We start from the raw sequence: 23730 nt of genomic DNA on the forward strand, positions 1-23730 counted from the left end.
GACATCGAAGAATTTTTCTGACAAGGTCACTGTTAGTATAATTTTTGCCAAGGCTTTTTAGGCCATTGACAATATCAGTAAATCTAGTAAACATGCAAGTGATAGTTTCATTGGAATCCATCTTAAATAATTCATACTTATGTACTAATATATTTATTTTAGATTCTTTTACTTGATTCGTGCCCTCATGAGTCACTTCAAGTCTATCCCATATCTCTTTTGCAGAATTGCAAGTAGAGACTCTATTGAATTCATTTCGGTCTAAAGCACAATAAAGCACATTCATTGCTTTGGCATTTAGTTGTGCCTTCCTAATATCATTGTCATCCCAATCTTTTTCAAGTTTGGGTATAGTAACACCCTCTACAAAAATTGATGGGATGTATGGTCCATTAAGCATGGTGGTCCACATCTCATAGTCTTGTGCTTGGATAAATATCCTCATCCTAGCCTTCCAATATGAGTAGTCGGTTTCATTAAAGAATGGAGGTCTATGGGTGGACTGCCCCTCAATATGAGAAGATCCAAATGGGGTTGTCATTTTGATCTTTTACTCTTTCGATAGAAGAGTTCCTGCTCTGATACCACTTGTTGCCCAAAAAGACAACCCAAGAAGGGGGTGAATTGGGTTTTAAGTAATTATTGCAATTAAAAACTTTGTGAGTAACTAATCAAAACTTATTGCAAGTGGATTAATTAGTTACTATATGCAGTGAATGAAAGGAATGGAAGAGACAATGAAACAATCACAAACACAAGAGATTTTATAGTGGTTCGGAGCTAACCCTTGCTCCTACATCCACTCCCCAAGCTTCACTTGGGAGTTCACTATAATCCCTCGGATTACAGCCGGTTGTTTTACAAGCTCACAACCCAACTTGTTGTTTTACGAGATCACAACGAACTCGGTCGGTTTTCACAGGCTCACCGACTAGAACCACCCGATTGTTTTTCCGGGATCACAATCAAACCCTTACACCGTTGGTTTTAACCTCGGCTCACCAACCAACCTCTACACCCTTGATTCAATCCCCTGATTGAATCAAGTAACAAGAAAACAGTTTGTAAAGAGTACAGGAATAGCTTCTTGAAAAGCAAATATAAACAATATAACTAAAGAAGAGTTAGAAGCCCTCAAACAGATTTTTAGATTTGAGGAAAGAGGCTTCTCGAACTTTGCAATCTCCTCGTGAGTGGGATGAAGATTTGCTGTCAGATGAGGAGCCTTGAATGCGAGGAAGATGTTGGGAGGATGGACTTCAATGCACTTCTTCCTTCTTTCTCTTGTATTTACTCTAGAGAGGCTTTGGTAGGTGGAAATCTCTTTTGCTTTTAATGGAGTCTCTCTTTCTTACTCTATTACTGTTCACTCTGGCTATTTAAGCCATCCCCAACGAAAACTAGCCGTTAGACACACATTTATGGCCGTTCTGCACACTCTGCAACTCCTAACAAAGTGTCCGTTGGGATCGAATTCGACTCGCTCGATCTGGAGTCGACTCGGCTGTTGCTGGAGTCGACTCATGCTTTACTGGAGTCGACTTGCCCACTGTTCAAAATTTGAAATAAAGTGCCGTCCCGTTCTGGAGTCGACTCGGCCAAACGTGGAGTCGACTCGCCAATGTCCGGAGATGACTCGGCCCTCCGGAGACGACTCGTTCTCAGGGTTCCAGAGATCTATTTTTCTTCATTTCTTTCTCGAGTCGACTCGGATCATTTTGGAGTCGACTCGGCTCTCAGAGTCCGAAAACTGATCCTCTGTGTTTGGAGTTGAACTGCCTCTGAGTCGACTCGGATTTTGTTGGGGTCGACTCGGCTGACTTGGGAGTCGACTCGTGAGTACTTGGAGTCGGCTCGGCTCACAGGATCCGAAAACTGTTTCTCTGTGTTTTGAAGGTGAACTGCCTCGGAGTCGACTCGGACTTTGCTGGAGTCGACTCGGCTCTCAGACACCGAAGTTGGCTCTCTGACTCTGTCTTGCATTCCTCTGAGAGTCGACTCTTGCTTCCTTAGGAGTCGACTCGCCAACCGTTGGAGTCGACTCGAGTTCTTTTGGAGTCGACTCGGTTCTCAGAGTCCAAAACGACTTCTCTGTCTTTCAGTCTGTTACTCCATGGAGTCGACTCGTACTTTGCTGGAGTCGACTCGGCAAGCATCGGAGTCGACTCTAATTCTTCAGGAGTCGACTCGGGGACAGGGTCTGAGATTTATCTTTCTGTCCTGCTGTCTGTTCTCAGTCGGAGTCGACTCGTAATGTGCCGGAGTCGACTCGAGCTTGTGCCAGTGCTTCTGATACACTTGGAGTCGACTCGTAATCTTCCGGAGTCGACTCGAGCTTCAGACTTTGGTTCAAATTGATTTCCATACTTAGCCAAAATGTATTGAACCAAAGCTAGAGACACTTAAACATAAATTCACAAATATTTGGCTGAAACACTAGATTGAATTCATTAGTACAAGATATACTCAAATGCTTTGAGCTCATCAAAATCAAATAGGGTTATAATCAATCACTCCACAATGTTGATGTTCTTGTTGAACCGGATCATGTATCAAAGGTGATTATCATTTGAGTTATATATGTGGCCACCTATGTAGTCTAACCCGAGAGTCGTTTTCAAAACAAAGTTTTTTAAATTAATATGGCAATCCGTGTTCGCCCAAGTGGGAGAATGTTAGAATAATTTCAAAATATGGGCTTCCACTAATTGCATATTTTTGTTTTATAAAACGAGTTAGACGTATGGCTCATAATGGTACTATGGTTAGGCCCAATATGATGTGTGATCACTTTGTTTTATCGGTTTTGGTGCAACTTGGATGTATAGGATTGAGTCCTATTTATTATGGTAATTTTGGTATGTAGGTCAGAAAACTCAATTAGGGTTGGAGCCCTTAATGGGAAGTCTCCCTTAGGTTTTTTATATAAAGGCTAGGTCCCCCTGTCCATGTGGTTGATAGCTTGCCCCATTGACGGCTAATTTTGTGAGAAGCATGGAAGAGAAGATCAAGCTGCTATTATTCCAGGTGATTGAGGAATCGCATTCAATATGTCTTCCGCAGGTATATCTCTCAAACTTGAAATTCAGGTCACAAAATTCAAATTCTCATCCACATGCGTTTCTTTAAATTCAGGTCACGAAATTCACATGCGGAGGATTCGTTGTTGGCATCCGCTTCAGTCACACAGTCTTCGATGGCCTCAGAGTATCCCAATTCCTGAATTCAACCACAGAGATGGCCACAGGTCTTCCACAGCCAGCAGTTGCACCTGTTTGGTGCAGGGAAGCCATCCCGGATCCGCCCAAGCGGCCGCAAGGAGAACCACCATCCTTCAACGCCTTCCTCTTCGAGAACTCGATAATAGATCTCTCTCTTGACAGCATCAACCATGTGAGGGACGAGTTCATCAAAGAGACCGGCCACAAGTGTTCCATCTTCGATGTCGTCACCGCAATGATCTGGCGAGGCCGAACGCGAGCGGTCGGTTTGGAGTCTCAGGACGAGGTTCGCCTTGACTTCGTCGCGAATGTCCGGCACTTGCTGCACGAGGTGCTGCCCCAAGGAGGAGGTTTCTATGGGAACTGCGTGTTCTTCGTGGGAATCACGTCGACCGGTGGGAAGATCAAGCATGCATCGCTCGTTGAGGTGGTGAGTTTAATTAGAGAGGCTAAAGAGAGCCTGCCCACCAAATTCTCGGAGTGGTTGGTGGGAGACCCCAAGGGCCGGGACGCGTATAGAGTGCCGCCGGGCTACGCGACGCTGGTGGTGTCGGATTGGAGCCGAGTGGGATTCTCGGAGGTGGACTTTGGGTGGGGAGAGCCAATCCACGTTTCACCTTTCAACGACGATTGGAACATGGTAGCTTCGTGCATCTACCTCAAGCCGCCCAAACCCAAGCAGGGGGTGCGGTTGATGGCGCGCTGCGTCGTTCGGGAGCACTTGGCGGCCTTTGACGACCTAATGATGATGTTGGCCTAACAAATCCATCCGTGTTCGCTATTGTATTGGTGGTGGAAATCCTTATATGACTTTGGATTGAAGAAAATAAATAGAGCTGTCCTTAAGAATACGGGTGCCATCCAGCATTGCCCGTTTAATTCGTCTAACGAATTAAGTATCCTTAGTAACTGGTACTTTTCTACTTTTGATGATAGATTATTGCTGTGCAAGTAAGGATTTGTCGGAATGTTATGGTTGCTTAATTTTCTTGTTCTTCATTTATTCTTTACCTTTTAAATTTATTATAGTCATTTTTAGGCTCTGCAAGTTAGGTTTAGATGAAAATAGAGTCTTGACAAGGACAAGTGTGAAGGTGCGATGCACGACTGCCTTCGAGATTTTTATCCCTGTTTCAGGGACTTCCACATGCGGGGGTTTTAAACCTGGAACTGTTTTGATGGCAACGGATAGAAAATAGGAAAAAATAACGAATTCAAGCATTTTTCTCCTTCCGCGATGCCGAGAATCAAAGAAATGTTTCAGAGGGTTGAAACTTTTGTCCTCCAAATTCTCGGCTTCTCGACATCATGGATGATAGTAATATTAATTTACTGGGAGACAATAAATCACATGGACATGATAGTATAACCACTGTTTGGGACCCTCTGACCCAGCTCGGCCCGCTATTGGGTTACCTACCGGGTGGTCCAAACTGACCACAAAATTTCTGCCCAAATTGGAAAACCACAAATTCTAGGAAATCGATGCCTAATCAAGTTTAGCGCTGATCAACCTTATTCAAGCTATGAACGTCTGTGAACCTTAGCCCCTAACGACTTGATGCCTTGTCACTATGCAGAATTGTCGCTAGTAGTAGTACTTTGAAAAGCAGAAGCTTCCAAATTTTGCAGAAGCCTTCAAATAAAACATACCCCATTCCATCTAATGCAAGAGACTGTAATTCCTTATTATTGATTTTGCTTCTATTGTATTCGATGGGGGAAAGTGATTTTTCCTCCTCATGTATGGGGGGATGGCTATAGAGCACAAATCCAACACGTTTACAAAACTAAATTAAAAAAATGGAAAAAACTTAATATATGTACATACGAATAGATAATAAAAATAAACTAAAAAACAAAATATAGAACCTGTGAAAGCGAACACAAATTCTAAAATAAACAACACATGGAAATTACAAAATATAAACGAAGAAAATACAAGATGAATTTTCAAGAACAAAAAACAAATGCCACAGGTTCCCATGCCAATGTGGCACTAGCATGGCACGTCATTATTTGACTAATCTACTGTTTAGTGGACCAGACCCTGTAAATAACACCAATGCCTTCCGCAACATGGCACAAGAAATATTGTGTGGTTGAGGGGCAGCCCATATTATTACTCTTTAAAAAATAAAATTTCAAAGAATATACAAAACCAAATACACAAAACCAGATTACAAATTGATAAAATAAGAAAAAAAAATGAAAGCATAATATTATCGACATGGATAACTGAAAATAGGAACAAATAAAATAAAAAAAATATAAAATTTAAAGTTGGTAATTAGTTTTCTAGATTAATATGCTATCGACATGGCATCTTGTCGTTCAACCCCTCATTTGATAGCATCAACGCCCCTCTCTTTTTTTATTTTGCAACACCATTGACTCATGGCAATCTGGTATGGATACATCCAAAAAATCAAAATACAACAAATTACGAAGCGCCAGAGGCACCTCCATTTCGTCCATCCAAAAAATTCCTCCAGAGTGATTTGCAACAAAGGAGGCCACCCAGTTCGCAGCTTCGTTGGTCTCCCTAAAGACATGCTTCTTTCTAAAGAATAGCACCACTAGCCATGCCTCAGATATCCCGAAGCAGCAGAGCGCTTCGAATCCAACCGATCACAGTGGCCAAGTTATCTTTCAGCAGGATGGCACTGGCCCACAGCACACGCCGAGCATGATAGAGGCGTTTCCAAGCAACTCTCAGCACCGCCCCAAGGACTGAGATAATAAAAATCTGGCTCCCTCCAGCCGCCACTACTCTGAGCTCCTGATCACGAAGTTCGCACCGCTCCTTCTACCACCGTTCAAAACACATCCATCAAGGTTAGTAATTCCCTCAGCCAAGTGACACGAGCAACTCTTCCCTCGTGACTGCACCAGCACTCTCAAATTGCTCCAATCCCCTCTGCCATGGGAAACAAGAAATGTTATGCGGTTGGGTGGCAGCCTGGAGCATCACTCTCTAAGAAATGAAATTCCAAATAAATATACAAAACCAGACATGCAAAACAGATAGCAAACAAATAGCAAAACTAAAATAAGATAAACTGAAAAAACTAAATATATGAAGAAAGATATAAAAATGAAAAATAAACTAACAGAAAACACGAAACTAAGTTCATGAAAGTGAAAATTTTGAACAGGAAAATAAACAGAAAATAGAAACAAAATTGAAGAGAAAAGGAAATATAAAACTGAATTTCAAAATAAAAAATGCTATGTGGGGTACCACTCTGTCACGCAAAGAAGTTTCATGGACTGACACTGCTTTGGTGTGCGTACATCATTGTTCAACATCTCAATATTAGCACCAGCCACCTACAAAGCACCCCAATTCCCTAAAACATGCTAATCATGTGATTAGACGGTACCCCATAGAATTCTGCTTTCAAAAAGATAAAAAGGAAATCAAATTCCATACACGCACACACACAATCCAGAAAGCTAAATAAACAAGCAAAAAGATTAAATTAATATGTAAAAACTTAAAACAGGACTAAAAGAGCATCAACTAAATAAAAAGCAGAAAATGCAAACCAGATTACAACGTCGAATACAAAACAAAACAAACTGAAGAACTGAATATATAGAAAACAATAATAAAAATAGAGGAAAAAAATAAAAACACAGAATAAAAAGTTGGTGAAAGTGAACATATATAGGTAAGAAAACAAACAGAATACACAGAATGAAAACAGAACTATAAAACTGGATTTTCAAGAAGAAAATGCTATGAAGTGCCACTATGTCACCTAATAGTTCCCCTAGCTGGCATGGCACCTGCATGGAACACCATTATTTAACTGACCCCTTCTGAATTAAACCAGCCCTATATATCCTTATCAATCCTCTATACTGAATTTTTCTGTGAACAAGCTGCCATTCATAGCATTAGTCTTTCAAATATATATATATATATATATAAATACATATATATCCAGGAACTTCCATAGCGTTGGCGTGATTTGGTTTGACCAATGGATCCTGACGTGATACATCTTTGTAACGAAGATGGAGTGGAAACATCATGATGAATTAGCTTTTCCCGGTTTTCTGAATGAGCACTGTGAACTATCCGCTTCAAAAAGTATAGTGGATCGAACCGAAACCAACATTAAGTGAAGTCAATGAGCCATCTAAAAAGCGGAATAATGGAGCTTCCGTTCTAAATGTTGTATTTCCTTAGTTATTCTTTCGGGGTTCTTTGGCTTTCAACTAGAGTCCTGATCAAGCAAGACGTAGTCCTATCTATCTATCTCTCCAGACACAATATCTTGAGTACCTGAAACCATGTTCAGTGCTGCAAAAGTGTAGTTGTAGCCCCTAACATCTTCATATATATAATGAAACTCCAAATAACTAAATAAGAGCAAATTACAAAACAAAATAACAAAAATAAACTGAAGACTTCAATATGAAACAAAAATAAAAATAAATAAATAAAAGCTAAAGAACTGAAAATGCAAAACTAAATTTGTGAAGTGAAAATAAAAGCAAAAAATAAACATAAAACAAAAAGAAATAGAATAAAAAAGAAACATAAAACCAAATATGTAAAAAGAGAAATGCCATGGACACCAACATGTCACACAAAAAGTTCCTCATGCCAATGCGGCTCAAGCATGGGATCATTATTTGACCGACCACTCATAAATCACACCAATTCCCACAAAAATTACACCAATCACCTCAACCACATGGCAGGAGGAACATTTTGTCATATTAAGTGGTTGCCGGATCATTACTCTTTTTAGAGATAAGATAAAATGAAAAAAAAAAGAAAGAAAAGTGCATGGAACCAGATCACATGACTAAATAATAAAATTAAAAAAATGATAAGTGAATATGTAGAAACAGATAATAGAAAAGAAAAAATAAACTGAACTTGTGAAAGTTAAAAAATTACAAAAACAGATAAATAGAGAATATGAACAAAGGAGAGTAAAAGGGAAACAAAATCCAAAGTTGTTGCCCAGAGGTGCAGCCCAAGAGAGGGGGGTGAATTGGATCTCTTTAAAAAATAATTAAAGTTAAAACGCATGGAGAGTATGAGTTACTATTATCTTATAGATTCAGCAACGGAAATAAGATTGCACAAATACGATAGTGAATAAAGTTAGGAAAGCAGTCAGGAATATGCAGAGGAAAGGAAGAGAAGAACCACAATCACAAACACCAAGGTTTATAGTGGTTCGGTGCACTCCCAGCACTTACGTCCACTCCTCAAACCTAACTTGAGATTTCACTATAACCCAACAGATTACTGCCTGATTATTTTTCGGGCTCACAATCAACCCAGTTGGTTTTCCCAGGCAACCAACTGAAAACCTTTTGTTTTCCGGAATCACAAACAACCCAGTTGGTTTTCAGATAAACCAACCAAAAACTTTACACCGTTTGTTTTTCCGGGCTCACAAACAACCCAGTTGGTTTTCAGTCAAACCAACCAAAAACTTTTTCCTTGCTGAATATTCTCGATTCAGCAACTTCCAATCGAGGCTTGGAAGAGCCTTTACAAGTTTCAGATCAATGAAACTGTTACAGCAGCAATTAATCCAACTAAAGAATGTTGTAACTAGAAAACTTAAAGCTTCAGAGCATATAAAGAATAAATCAATGAAAGTAAAAGCTGAAGCCGATGAAAAAGTTGGTTGTGGAAGGATGTCCCAATGTCCGAACAGCAGCTCTTCACGATGCAGTGAGAAACTTCGACTGATCTCCTTACAAGAGAAAGTTTCAGATTACAATGCTGGTGAGGATGATGAACTGTTAAGCTTTTCTTCTCTTTTTCTCAGTGGAAACCTTTTGTTTTCAATAGAATCTTTTTTCTTTCCTTTCTTTTTTTCATTCTGAGGTTCCCTCATATTTATAGACAGATTCTTCGGCGGGATTTGAATTCCTTTCTTTCCGTTCTGATGAGAATCTTTTTCTGTTACAGAAGAAGACAAAAACCGTTTACAGCTTCTCGTTGTGATCCCAGCAATACAAAGGTCGACTCATATAACTCAGGGGTCGACTCATGTTCTTTCTGGATCGGCACTTCAAAATATGGAGAAAGCTTTTGCTGTGTCATCTTCAAAGGGTCGACTCTTAATTCTTAAGGGTTGCCTCATCTTCATCAGGAGTCGCCTCTTTAAATACAAGGATCGACTCATCGTCTTCAGGAGTCACCTCTTTAAATGCAAGAGTCGACTCATACCATAATTTTCTGGCTGTCGCTTAAACTGAGCTGGGGTCGACTCTTCAAACGCAAGGGTCGACTCTTCAATTTCGGGGGTCGACTCATTTTGAACAAGGGTCGACTCTTCAAGCTTCTCTCAGGCGGTAAAAGCTTTCTGTTTACTTTAAACTACACAAGAGTCGACTCATGTTTTGCGGGGGTCGACTCATTGATTGTGTTTTTTGAATAAAACTTATCAAAATCAACTTAAACTTGTCCTTTTTGCTTAGGGGTTGATACAAGTTTTTCAAACAGAAAACTTTAGACTTCATCTCTGATCTCCATGGATTAGATTATGATCATTTTCTTTTGGAACATGTCCAATGAGATGTTTGCGAAGAACTTATGATTTTGTAGTGCTTCATTCCTTCTGATTTTTTTGACTTAGAAATCTTCACAATTAGGCCAATGTCATTAGTACACAACATGATCTCAAGTGTTTTGTAATCATCAAAATTCATCCTTTAGGGTTGACAATCTCCCCCTTTTTGATGATGACAAAACCATTGAGTTAAAAAGAATTTTGCAATAAATTTCACAGCAATTATCAGAATTTTATAATGAAGTTCAGAGCAAATATGACATTCAGAGATATATGCATAATTTCCCCCTATCAATTATAAACATTTGAATTATGCAGAGTTCTTGTTCTTCATCTTTTCTTAAGTTTTGTTTGCCATCATAATTTAAAGCTCCCCCTATATATTATCTTTAATGTAGAGATTAGTATTCTGAATTATTTTCATATTTTTTATTTCTCAGATTAAAGTTCTTTATCATATATTTCTTCCGATTTGTATTCTGAATTCTTTTCACATTTCTTATTTCTCAGTTTAGAATTCTTTTTCATATATTTCTCCCTCTTTTTGTCATCAATAAAAGGAAGGAAACTTAAAAATAATATCTGACACCAACATTAAGGATTTTGATACCATTACAGATTTTGATAGGTATCAGAGCAGTGTATAAACTAATAAAGACATATACTTCAAGAAAGATAATCATTCATTATGAAGTACATTTGATAAATCAGAAGATTACAATTTGTATCAATTGGTATCAGTCAGCATACAAGTGTGCCAAATAAACATAAAACTCAGCTTAGTACAAGATTATGCTTTGAGAACATGGGTTTCAGTCTAAGCTTAGGTTAGGTTCAGTCTAGGGTCAGTCTAGGTTCAAGATTTTGAAGATGAAGGTCCAGACTGATCTTCCTTTGGCTCTTCCATCAGCTTGTCAATTTTACTGTTTAGTGCAGTGATGGAGCTAGTGAGCTGAGTGTGCTCTTCTTTTAATTCTTGTATGGAGCCTTGAACAGAATTTTCTTGTGCTTGCATGTTTTTCAATCTAAGTAATTCTCCTCTGTTGATTAGCTGCTAATTGCCTCAATCCTTGTAGTTCAGATTTTACTTCTTTGAGTAAATTAGTGAGGTCAAGCACTCTATCCCAGCAGACTCCTGAACTGAACAGTGTTTTGATAATATTATCTCCAATAGACTTTAATTGTCATTTCTCAAGTCTGAGTGGAGGATCTAATGGCCTTTGGATTGGAGGCTGACTGACTGGAGGCTCTCTTGGAGGTGCTTAAGTAGGGATCCTTTTGCCTTTGAGTGGTGTAGGAGTGTCTTGACCACTTTCATCTTGAATTTCTTTCCCTTTATGAGTCCATTTTTCTTCATTTTTGACAAATCCCATTCTTTTCAGTGATTTGTCATTGTAGACATCTGAAGTTAGAAGCTCTTTCTTGGTCTCTCCATCCAAGTTAATGTTGAAATAAATGAATACTAATGTCAGAACCATACCATAAGGATGTGAAGCTCCTTTTCTCTGTCCTTGAGCTTCCATGTATCTGAGCATCAAGCAGGGTAGGTTCAGTGGGAGTCCTTGTATAATATGATGCATTACTAGTATATCCCTTTCTGAAACCTGATCAAATTTTTCTGTCTTCGGGAAGAACATCTTGTTGATCATGTGATCCAGCAGACGCATCTCTGCATTTAGTTGATTGACACTGATTTCAGTCCAATCTCCTGTGACTTCTCTATTCAGAATGGTACTTATCCCTTCATTTCTATTCCCCAAATGATCTCCATTCTCTCCATCGTTTGGAATCCGAAGAGCATCTCTCAGAATTTCTTCTGTAATCAAGATAGAGATTTCTTTTACCTTGGACGAGATCTGTCCTTGTCCATATCTGGCATTGTTGTAGAACTCTCGTACCAAGTCTGGGAAGATTGGCACATTCAGGAAGCAATAGTATTCCCAACCCATATCCTTTAGATTATGCCCTAGTGGGAAGTTTTCCTTTTCCAAGAACTCGAAATCCACTCTCCTTCCTGTGGATACATTTCTTATGGAGAGAGGTCCTTGTTTCGAGACCGAGGATGGAGGTGACAGAGGGGCTGTGACAGGTTGAGGCGGTGGCGTTGCTTGCCTTTGTGGATTCATCTCCTTTTCTGCCCTAGCCTTCGTTCTTCTCTCTGTGTGTGAAGTGGCATTCTTCCTCTTAGGTCCGGATGTCACTTGCTTTACCCTCACCATTGGAAGATCAATCAGAACCTCGGAAAGATTTTCTAGGGTTTTTGGAAGTTTTTGTTTGAAGAATAGTTTGAAGACAAAAAAAGGCGCTCTAAGGGGTATGAAACGTTTCAAATTCAACGTTTCAGAGAGAGAGAGAAAGCTTTTTAGAATCCATTTCGAATAATTTCCTCTTCAGTCGACTTATTCAACTCATGAGTCATCTCCTATAGACTAGGAGTCGACTCTTTTAGCTTAAGAGTCGTCTCCTGCAAGTTAGGGGTCGACTCTTTTAACTTAAGAGTCGTCCCTTACTACATGAGTCGACTCCTCATTTATATGAGTCGTCTCCTCAGACTGTTCAAGAGACAATCTTTTTTAATAAGATTCAAAAATCAATTGTAAACTACAAATCAAATCAACTAAAATTCAACCAATAATAGTCAATCAAAATACATGGTTTATCATTCATAATCTGTCAATAAAATGGATCACAAATGCATAATTCACCTCTAAATTTACAAAATACTTCTTCATTAAGAGGTTTAGTAAAAATATCTGCAATTTGTTTATCAGTATTTATACATTTCATTTTTATATCCCCATTTTGAGCATGATCTCTTATGAAATGATGTCTGATTTCTATATGTTTAGATCTTGAGTGTTGTATGAAATTTTTAGTCAGATTTATGGCACTAGTGTTGTCACACCTTATAGAAATTTTATTCTGTTTTATGCCATAGTCCTCAAGCTGTTGCTTAATCCATAGGATTTGGGCACAGCAACTTCCTGCAGCAATATATTCAGCCTCAGCTGTAGATAGTGCTACGGAATTTTGTTTCTTGCTAACCAAGAAATTTAGTTTGTTCCAAGGAATTGACAAGTTCCACTTGTACTTTTTCTGTCTAATCTACAACCAGCAAAATCAGCATCTGAATATCCAATCAAGTCAATTGTAGATGCCTTAAAATACCATAAACCTAAGTGTTGTGTTCCTTTTAAGTATCTTAGTATTCTTTTAACAGCAATAAGGTGTGATTCTTTAGGATTTACTTGATATCTTGCACGCATACAAACACTATGCATTATATCAGGTCTACTTGCTGTAAGATAAAGTAAAGATCCAATCATTCCTCTATACAGCTTTGAATCAAAGGATTTACCATGCTCATCTTTTTCTAATTTACAAGAGAAGCTTATAGGAGTACCTATTGATTTTGAATCTTCCATACCAAACTTCCTTAAGATTTCCTTTGTGTATTTGCTTTGGCAGATGAAGATTCTATCGCTTGTTTACTTGATTTGGAGTCCAAGGAAGAAGTTGAGTTCACCCATCAAACTCATCTCGAACTTACCTTGCATGAGCTTAGCAAATTCTTCACATAAACTTTCATTAGTAGCACCAAATATAATATCATCAACATATATTTGAACAATCAGAATATCAGAATTTTTCTTTCTAATAAACAGAGTTTTATCAACATTTCCTCTTGAAAAATTACTCTTTATTAAAAAGTTGCTTAACCTATCATACCAAGCTCTAGGAACTTGTTTCAAGCCATAAAGTGCTTTGTTCAATTTAAAAACATGATCTGGAAGTTTATGATTTTCAAATCCATGTGGCTGTTCTACATAAACTTCTTCAGTTATGAAACCATTTAGAAATGCACTTTTGACATCCATCTGAAATAATTTAAAATTCATGAAGCATGCAAATGCAAATAATAATCTAATAGCTTCAAGTCTAGCTACAGGTGCAAAAGTTTCATCAAAATCAATTCTTTTTTCTTGATTATATCCTTTAGCAACTAATCTAGCCTTATTTCTAATTACAATTCCATCCTCATTTAATTTATTTCTGAAAATCCATTTTGTTCCAATTATAGAAATATTTTCAGACCTTCTAACTAAATTCCAAACATTGTTTCTTTCAAATTGATTCAGTTCTTCCTGCATTGCCATTAACCAATTGTTATCTTTTTCAACTTCTTCAAAAGATTTTGGTTCTATTTGAGAAATAAATGCAAGATGATTACAAACATCTCTAATGGAGGATCTAGTCATAATTCCTTGTGAAGGATCACCAATTATTAGTTCTCTAGGATGACTATATGCATACCTCCATTCTTTTGGTAGACTAGTTTTATCATTAAGCATTTGATCTTCTTTCTGATTTTCATCATGCTCTAATTTTCAGATGCAGATACATCCTTTAGGGTCAATTCTTTGGCTTGCTTATTGAGTTCTTCTGCATCATCATCGAGATCTAAATTCTTCCTTGATGAAGGGTCATTAGATTAATCAAAGATAACATGTATTGACTCTTCTACGACTAGAGTTCTCTTGTTAAATATTCTATATGCTTTGCTTGATGAAGAGTATCCAAGAAAAATAGCTTCATCTGATTTTGAATCAAATTTTTCCAAATTGTCCTTACCATTATTTAAAACAAAACAGATGCAACCAAAAACATGAAAGTATGAAAGATTTGGTTTCTTATTTTTCAAGAGCTCATATGAAGTTTTCTTTAGTATTGACCTAATAGTAACTCTATTAAGAACATGTCAAGCTGTATTTATTGCTTCATCCCAAAAATACTTTGGTAAATCACTCTCACATAACATTGTCCTAGCCATTTCAGTAAGTGTTCTATTTTTTCTCTCTACAACACCATTTTGTTGCGGTGTTCTTGGTGCAGAAAAATTATAATCAATACCATTTTCAGTACAGAAATTTTCAAAATCATGATTTTTAATTCAGTTCCATGATCACTTCTAATCTTGATAGTTTTCAGTCCATATTCATTTGAAATATTTTTATACAGTTTAGTGAAAGTTGAAAATGCCTCACTTTTGTGTGCCAAGAATAAAACCCATGTATACCTAGAAAATCATCCACAATAACAAAGCCATAAAGTTTTCCTCCTAGACTTACAGTTCTAGTTGGTCCAAATAAGTCTATATGCAGAAGCTCTAAAAGCCTATTTGTGGAGACAGCATTTTTAGATTTGAAGGAGGTTTTGGTCTGTTTTCCTAGTTGGCATGCTGAGCAGATTTTATCTTTTTCAAATGATAATTTAGGCAAGCCGAAAACAAGTTCTTTTTGGATAAGTTTTGAAATTAAGTCCATGCTTGCATGAGCTAATTTTCGATGCCACAACCAGCTGACTTCACTATTTTTCATTGCTACTAGACAGTCCATGTTTTTCATTAGTATTTGATCTAAATCAACTACATATACATTTCCATGTCTATATCCAGTAAATATTATACCACTGCCATTACTACTAGAAACTAAGCATAATGATGATTCAAAAGTCACAAAATATCCTTTATCATAGAATTGACTAATGCTTAGCAAATTATGTTTCAATCCATCTACCAATAAAACATTTTCAATAAAAGTAGTTGGTGTAATCCGAATGTTACCAATACCAATGATTTTGCCTTTTTCATTATCACCAAAGGTAACCATTCCCCCATCTTTCTTTTTGAGGGACATGAATTGGGATTCATCCCGTCACGTGTCTAGAGCACCCACTATCCAAGTACCATTTTCTATTTGATGCTTGGGATGCTAGACACACCTGCAAAACAGAAATTCAATTCTTTATCTTTGGTACCTAAGTTTTCTTGGGTCCTTGAATGTTAGCAATGATGGTTTCCTTCGGAACCCATATCTTTTTAATTGAAAAATTCTTCATAAAACACTGACTTATAGGATTGTAAGTGGCATATTTCTGTTTCAGTTTGTCTAATTTGAATGGTACAGATTTCGGTTGAACATAAGTGGGTTTCACAAAAATGTTTTTCAATGATTTCTATTTCTTCTAAGGATTATATCCTAAACCAGCTTTATCATAAACAGCTTTCTGACTTTCTAGAATTAAATTTAATTTTTCAGAACTTAGGGTGAATTTATCAACAATAGGTTTCAGTTTTTCAACTTCATTAACTAACTTCTGATTTTCTTCATGCAGTTTCTTCTTATTATCCAGAAGCAGAGTATTTTCTTTTTCTAATGATTGGTTCTTAATCTTCAGTTCCTTGTTCTTTAAGCTAAGCTTTTTATATTCAATCATAAGCTCAGAAAAGCATCTTGAAGCTCATCGAAAGTGAAATCATATTCAGTATCAGATATACCTCATTTTCGTGTCCCATTGGACACAGATTTGCAGCTTCTTGTTACTGTTCTTCTTCTCCAGAGCTGGATTCATCACTGTCACTCCAAATAGCCATCATAGCTTTCTTCCTTAACCTCTTCGGAGCCTTCTTTAATAGAGGACAGTCTGTTCTGAAGTGTCCAGGCTTTTTGCACTCATAACAAACATATTGCTCCTTATTTTCTTTGCTTTGCTCCCCCTTGATTACAGACCTTTTCCTGAAATTTTCTCTGTTTCTTCTGAAGAATTTTCTGAACTTTCTTGTAATCAGGGCCATTTCCTCACTGTTATCAGGTTCAGAATCCTCACTCTCATCCTCATGCAGAGTGGATTTAAGAGCGATGGTTCTGCGCTTCTTGGGTTAATCCTCCTCAAGGTTCTGTTTCATTGAGAGCTCATAAGTCATTAAGAAACCCAGCAGTTCTTCCAGTGGGAGAGAGTTGAGATCTTTGGCTTCTTGAATGGCAGTGATCTTTGCTTTCCATGCTCTAGGAAGAGACCTAAGAATTTTCCGAACAAGATCACTGTTAGAGTAAGATCTAACAAGGCTTTTCAGGCAGTTTATAATATCAATGAATCTAGTAAACATTTTAGTTATAGATTCACTGTTTTTCATTCTAAATAATTCATACTTATACACTAGCATACTGATTTTAGATTCTTTGATCTAGGTAGTGCCTTCATGTGTAACTTCCAGCCTATCCCAGATTTCTTTAGCAGTCATGCAAATAGATATACGATTAAACTCCTTTGCATCTAAAGAACAGTAAAAAACATTCATGGCTTTTGCATTCAGTTGAGCCATTCTTTTATCATGGTCATCCCATTCAATCTCAGGTTTGAATAAGGTGATGCCATCAACAATTTTAGTTGGTGTGTGAGGTCCATTAATAATAACAGTCCATAAATCATAGTCAAGTGCTTGAATAAAAAATCTCATACGAGCTTTCCAATAAGTAAAATTTGTGCCATTGAAAAGAGGTGGTCTATTGGTAGATTGCCCTTCGGCAACAGAGGATCCCATAGTGGCTGCCACGACCTTTAACTCTTGATTGTTAGATCAAAAAATTTCTTGGAGTACCAGGCTCTGATACCACTTGTTGCCTAGAGGTGCAGCCCAAGAGGGGGGTGAATTGGGTCTCTTTAAAAAATAATTAAAGTTAAAACATATGGAGAGTATGAGTTACTGTTATCTTATTGATTCAGCAGCGAAAATAAAATTGCACAAATACGACAGTGAATAAAGTTAAGAAAGCAGTCAGAAATATGCAGAGGAAAGGAAGAGAAGAACCACAATCACAAACACCAAGATTTATAGTAGTTCGGTGCACTCCCAGCATCTACGTCCACTCCTCAAGCCTAGCTTGAGATTTCACTATAACCCAGCAGATTACAGCCTGATTGTTTTCCGGGCTCACAATCAACCCAGTTGGTTTTTCCAGGCAACTAACCGAAAACCTTTTGTTTTCCGGGATCACAAACAACCCAATTGGTTTTCAGATAAACCAACCAAAAATTTTACACCGTTTTTTTTTCCGGGCTCACAAACAACCCAGTTGGTTTTCAATCAAACCAACCAAAAACTTTTTTCTTGCTGAATATTTCCGATTCAGCAACTTCCAATCAAGGCTTGGAAGAGCCTTTACAAGTTTCAGATCAATGAAACTATTACAGCAGCAATTAATCCAACTAAAGAATGTTGTAACTAGAAAACTTAAAGCTTCAGAGCATATAAAGAATAAATCAATGAAAGTAAAAACTGAAGCCGATGAAGAAGTTGGCTGTGGAAGGATGTTCCAATGTTCGAACAGCAGCTCTTCACGATGCAGTGAGAAACTTCGACTGATCTCCTCACAAGAGAATGTTTCATATTACAATGCTGGTGAGGATGATGAACTGTTAAGCTTTTCTTCTCTTTTTCTCAGTGAAAACCTTTTGTTTTCAATAGAATCTTTTTTCTTTCCTTTCTTTTTTTCATTCTGAGGTTCCCTCGTATTTATAGACAGATTCTTCGGCAGGATTTGAATTCCTTTCTTCCCGTTCTGATGAGAATCTTTTTCTGTTACAGAAGAAGACAAAAGTCGTTCACAGCTTTCCGTTGTAGTCCCAGCAGTACAAGGGTCGACTCATATAACTCAGGGGTCGACTCATGTTCTTTCTAGATCGACGCTTCAAAATGTGGAGAAAGCTTTTGCTGTGTCATCTTCAAAGGGTCGACTCTTAATTCTTAAGAGTCGGCTCATCTTCATCAGGAGTCGCCTCTTTAAACACAAGGGTCGACTCATCATTTTCAGGAGTCGCCTCTTTAAATGCAAGAGTCCACTTATACCATAATTTTTCGGCTGTCACTTAAACTAAACTGGGGTCGACTCTTCAAACGCAAGGGTCGACTCTTCAATTTTGGGGGTCGACTCATTTTGAACAAGGGTCGACTCTTCAAGCTTCTCTCGGGCGGTAAAAGCTTTCTGTTTACTTTAAACTACACAAGAATCGACTCATGTTTTGCAGAGGTCGACTCATTGACTGTGTTCTTTGAATAAAACTTATCAGAATCAACTTAAACTTGTCCTTTTTACTTAGGGGTTGATTCAAGTTTTTCAAATAGAAAACTTTAAACTTCATCTCTGATCTCCATGGATTAGATTATGATCATTTTCTTTTGGAACATATCCAATGAGATGTTTGCGAAGAATTTATGATTTTGCAGTGCTTCATTCCTTCTGATTTTTTTGACTTAGAAATCTTCACAATTAGGCTAATGTCATTAGTACACAACATGATCTCAAGTATTTTGTAATCATCAAAATTCATCCTTTAGAGTTGACAAAAGTCTTTAAAAGACATACTATACAGTGCCACTCTACTGCATAAAAAAATCACTTGCACCAACTTGGCATTGGTATGACATGTCATGATTTGACCAAGCCTCAAAAATTGCACCAGCCTCCCTAAGTCGCATCAATTCCCCTCTACCATGTAGCATAAGGAACCTTTTCTATGACAGAGCATAGGCTCCCACAGCTTTACTCTTTCATAAGATAGGAGTAAATGAAATAATAAAGAAGTACTACAATACCAGATTACACACTAAAAAACAAAAAGATTAAAACAAACTGAAAACTGGATATTTAGAAACAGGGAAAACACTGAACTTGTGAAAGTAAATATAAAACTAAAGTCTTAAGCTAAAGGATGCACACTATCACATGAAAAGTTCCATTGCACCTGCATGGCATTGGCATAGCACATCATCATTTGACCAATCCCTTAGAAATTGCACCAGCCTCCCACTCTCCCAGTGCATCAATGTCCATCTATCATGTTGCATAAGGAACTTTTTCTATGACAGAGCAAAGCCCAAAGCATTCTCTTTAAAAAAAAATTAACAAAATAAAATGAAACTCAAACAAACATTTAAAATTATGGGTATAATTCACATATATAGCATCAGATAACAGAACTAAAAAATCAAAAAGTAAAACAAAATAGAACAATCAATATATGAGAAAAACAAAGGAAAATGAAATAAAAACAGAAAAAATACAAAGCTGAATTCGTGGAAGGATAACAAAGATGGACATGAAATAGAATAACAAGAAAACAAATAACTGAACAAAAATGCTACAGGGCACAATTTTCACACAAAGTTTCCCCTGCCAACATGGGCTAGCTATGGCACACTATTATTTGAACAAACCCTCAAAAATCAAACCAACTCTCTTTGCTGCATGGCTCAAGGAACTTTGTCTCAAAGAGGAACCAATGTATCACTACTTTTCCCAAAAAAAAACAAATAAATATACAAACCGAAAATAAAAAACCAGTTTATGGAGCAATCTAAAATATAAATAAACTAATAAAAAACTGAATATACAGAAACGGGTAACAAAAAAACAAGGAAAAAACTGCATGATTTATGTGCATTACACGAGATAAGTAACATCCCGTCAGATTATAAGATTGCAACCATCCTTACCTAGTCATCAATCGCGTGCAATGAGATAGAAAATTTACAAAAGGTAACCTAACTGAAAGCTTCTCTTTTTGAAATTAAAGTTCTCCTTACTTTAGATCCAACACCCTTGTTTCCACAGAATATGTGACAGGTAAAATGTTAAAGATGCAATTTATAAAGCATAATAAAATTTATAACTTCAGATATATTCAATATGTCGTATGCTTTTTCCATTGTTTTCAATATCTCCTTTCCTTTAACTGATAAGCATGGTGCATTAAATGACATCACGAAGTTGTAAGTTAACATTTAAGATAAACTAAAGCCAACATAGCAATAGTACCAAAATATTGGAACACAGCTTTTATCAATAATGTAAATATTATAAAAAAAATCAATTATATAAAATAATCAGATAAATCAAGTTATTAAAAACAAAACTAGAGGATCTTGGAAATTCCATTAACCATATGCTTCAAAGGAAAAACAATTATGCAATATCAATAACTGCTGGAGAAAATAAAAACACGCTACAGGCTTCAATTCTAATAATAGCCGCTTCTTGAAATAAATAACCAACATGAAAGACAGATCAAGATGAACTAGAAAATGACTAATAATTAAAGAAGCATCAGCAGACAGCATACAATGAAGTATTAGACAATATTCCCTAAAGAATGTCTGATGGTGCATAGCAAAAAGTTTCCATGTAAAAGATCCTGCAATAAGGTTACATTAACCTATTATACCGGCCAAATCAATTATACCCGCAGGTTAATCATTGTTTCACACTTAAAGCAAATCAAAGTTTTCCATAAAAAAGGTCAAAAAAAATGCATCCGTTGGAGGACAACTAGCATGGTGTTATCTGAAGTATCTTATAAGAAATACACCCAAAAAGGGAAAGAAAAGAAGGCGGATCGTGCACATTATAATCCACGAAATGCTCTGCGTTAGAAGACATGGAATTAAGATACCCACAACCAAACAATAATTTAAAATTCCAAAGACTTGCCTCCAATACGACCTTAGAATGAGCATAACCCTGGCTGCCTAAAATTTTAAAAAGAAAAAGAAAAAAAAAACCTAAAATCTTAAATGTCACGCCCGGGACCCGGATCCGTGACACGGCCGTGCTATTGCCGACTATCGCCCACAGTAGCACGCAGCCTCATACAGGGGTAACAGGTAGCCAAAAGGATTCAAACCTTTATATATTAAAAGTTTTGCAGTACAACCTTGAAGTTTGATGCCAAAAATACAGAACTTCTATGCTATTCAAATGTACAAAAGTATATAAGCTTCTCCAAAAATAACGAAGCTCTGTAGCAAAATAAAAACATATCTGATTGCGATCACTGGTGAGGATCTGAAAGAAAAACGAAGCATAAACGGACGTGAGCTACACGACTCAGTAAGTAATCCTGCATAATCCTACCAGATCAACTAGTAGGCTAAACATGTAAATCAGGGTTTGAGAAGCTGACATGCATATTTATCTAATAATCATCATGGCATAATATGTATGCAATTTTAAACAAAGCAGTAGTGCAAATCACAAAAATTTTCATAAAATATGCATATGAAACCGTGCCCCCGGCATGCCGTGGTCCATTCTCTCGGATGCTACTGCGAAGTCAGTCTTGACCACTGGCGGGGCAGGCCCAGTTACTATTCAGCCACTGGCGGGGCAGGCCCAGTTACTACTCAGCCACTGGCGGGGTAGGCCCAGTTACTATTCAGCCACTGGCGGGGCAGGCTCAGTCATTCTCAGTAGCATCTTTGAGCCCTTTATAGTGCCTCTGGGATAGCTAAGACTTTATAAACTTACATGCATGATTAAAATATCAGTATCCTCATGTTGCATACATAGCCATAGCTTCTGGGATCATGCAAGTTACTTATGCATTGTAACATATCAAGCATGAAACATATATACTTAAAAAAATGCTGAGGAAACATTAATAACATGACATGATCCATAACAGGATTAGAACAGGTTACTCACTTTCTTCACTAATCATGCATACAATTCAAATTGTATGAAAAACATTGGTTCATCTTATAAAACGTAATACAAGATCTACGATAAGATTAAGACAGATTACTTACATCAACTCGCTTTCCAAATTGCTCAAGTCCAGGTGACAAATCCTTAATCACCTAAAACAACATCATAGGGATTACATTATTCCCCATTTATTTATTATAAAATTTTTTAGTTCATCATATTATGAACTTACTTGCTTGGATCCCATCCAAGGATCTAGCCAAGTCCAATTTACCCAATTTAGAGCCTTTGGGGCTCAGTTTAAAACCAGATTGGGTTCACATAGGTTAATTGGGTTTTAATTAAAGAATTGGGCCTGATTCACAACCAATTAGGTCTGCTGAGACCAACTCAGCTTAATTGGGTTCGGACCCATTTCAATTTAACTTAAATTAGCTCAGATTTAACCCAATTTATAGTTTGGGCTCGTCCAGATTTAGCCCAATCTGATTGAGCTCGGATTTAGACTTAGCCCAATCTAATTGGGCTTGGATAGTCAAATTTGGCTAAACCCATTTCATTTCTTTTTTTTTTCCTTTTCTTCTCTTTTCCTTCTTTTTCTTTTCTTTTTCTTTTTTTTTTCCTTTTCTTTTCTCCTCTTCTCCGTTTTCTTTTCTTTTTCTCCTTTTCTTCTCCTTCTTCTTTTCTTCTCCTTCCCGAAGCTTCCTCTCCTCCCTTCTCTTTCATCCCGATCTCCCCCTTCCTCTCTTCTCCGACGATGGGAGCACGACGAGTGGAAAGGGAGGACGGCGAGCGGAAGAAGGCCGGGCCACAACCGGCGGCGTCCACGGCTAGGCCCCGCGGCGTCCTCGGCCGAGCCTGTGACGACGGTGCTCGCGGCCGAAGCCGGCGGCCGCCGCACACGACGAGGAGGATGAGTCCCCTCTTCCTCTCTTCTTTCCCTCTTCCTTTCTTTCTTTCATTCTTCTTCTTTTCTTCAACCTCCCTTCACCAACCCCATATTCTCTCTCTCTCACTCCCAAACCCTCTCTCTTCCTCTCTTCATTCTTCCCCTGTGAAGAAAGAAGGGGGGTTTGGGAGGGCCGAGCCACAGTCGGCGGTGCCACGGCCGGGCTCGCGGCGTCCACAGCCGTGCCTGCGGCGGCCTTCTCTTCTCCCACGGGGAAGAGAGGCCGGGAGAAGCCGGCGGCACTGCGGGATGCCCGCGGCCGCTCCCTTGGTCTGCCAGCAGCCGACGCCCGCGCCGACGGGATCACGGCTGAAGCCGATGGCCGTCGCCGGTGGCTCTTGGCCTGCCAACAATCCCCTTCCTCCCTTCTTTCTTTGTTTCTTTGTTGTCTTGCACAAAACAGGGGGAGAGAAGGCAGGGGGCTTACCTGGCTTCCGAAGGGGATTGCAGTGCCCCGTGCTCCAGTGCCTCCACTCCATCGCCTTTGCCGATTTAGGGGTTCTTCAGATTTTTGGAGAGAGAGCCAGTAGGGTTTAATAGATACTCTTAAGAAGAAGGTGGGGGGGGGGGGGGGACGAGTGTCACGCCCAGCTTCTTCTTGGTGAGGAGCTTGAACAGCTGGGTCCTCCTCTGATCCCCACCTGTCCCTAGTCACATCCATGCATAAAGCATGAGGTGGC

The 23730-nt window shown here is 38.1% G+C and overlaps 1 long non-coding RNA gene and 1 pseudogene across 1 annotated transcript in view; one reads left to right on the top strand and one right to left on the bottom strand.

Moving 5' to 3' along the window:
- Window positions 1-3237: 3237 nt before the first annotated feature.
- Window positions 3238-3981, top strand: LOC103698424 (acyl transferase 5 pseudogene; annotated as a pseudogene).
- A 1479-nt stretch (window positions 3982-5460) lies between these two features.
- Window positions 5461-23730, bottom strand: part of LOC148715557 (uncharacterized) — a 36588-nt gene continuing 18318 nt past the window's right edge. Inside the window, exons 2-4 of the long non-coding RNA XR_016398301.1 lie at window positions 16116-21183; window positions 13182-15559; window positions 5461-6141 (exon numbers count right to left, since the gene is read on the bottom strand). This is a non-coding gene — a long non-coding RNA (uncharacterized LOC148715557). The remainder of the gene's footprint in view (window positions 6142-13181; window positions 15560-16115; window positions 21184-23730) is intronic.

This window comes from Phoenix dactylifera, chromosome 1, assembly GCF_051530095.1.
Source record: "Phoenix dactylifera cultivar Ajwa chromosome 1, Ajwa_hap1_PhDact_Kaust_v1.1, whole genome shotgun sequence".
NCBI lineage: Eukaryota > Viridiplantae > Streptophyta > Magnoliopsida > Arecales > Arecaceae > Phoenix > Phoenix dactylifera.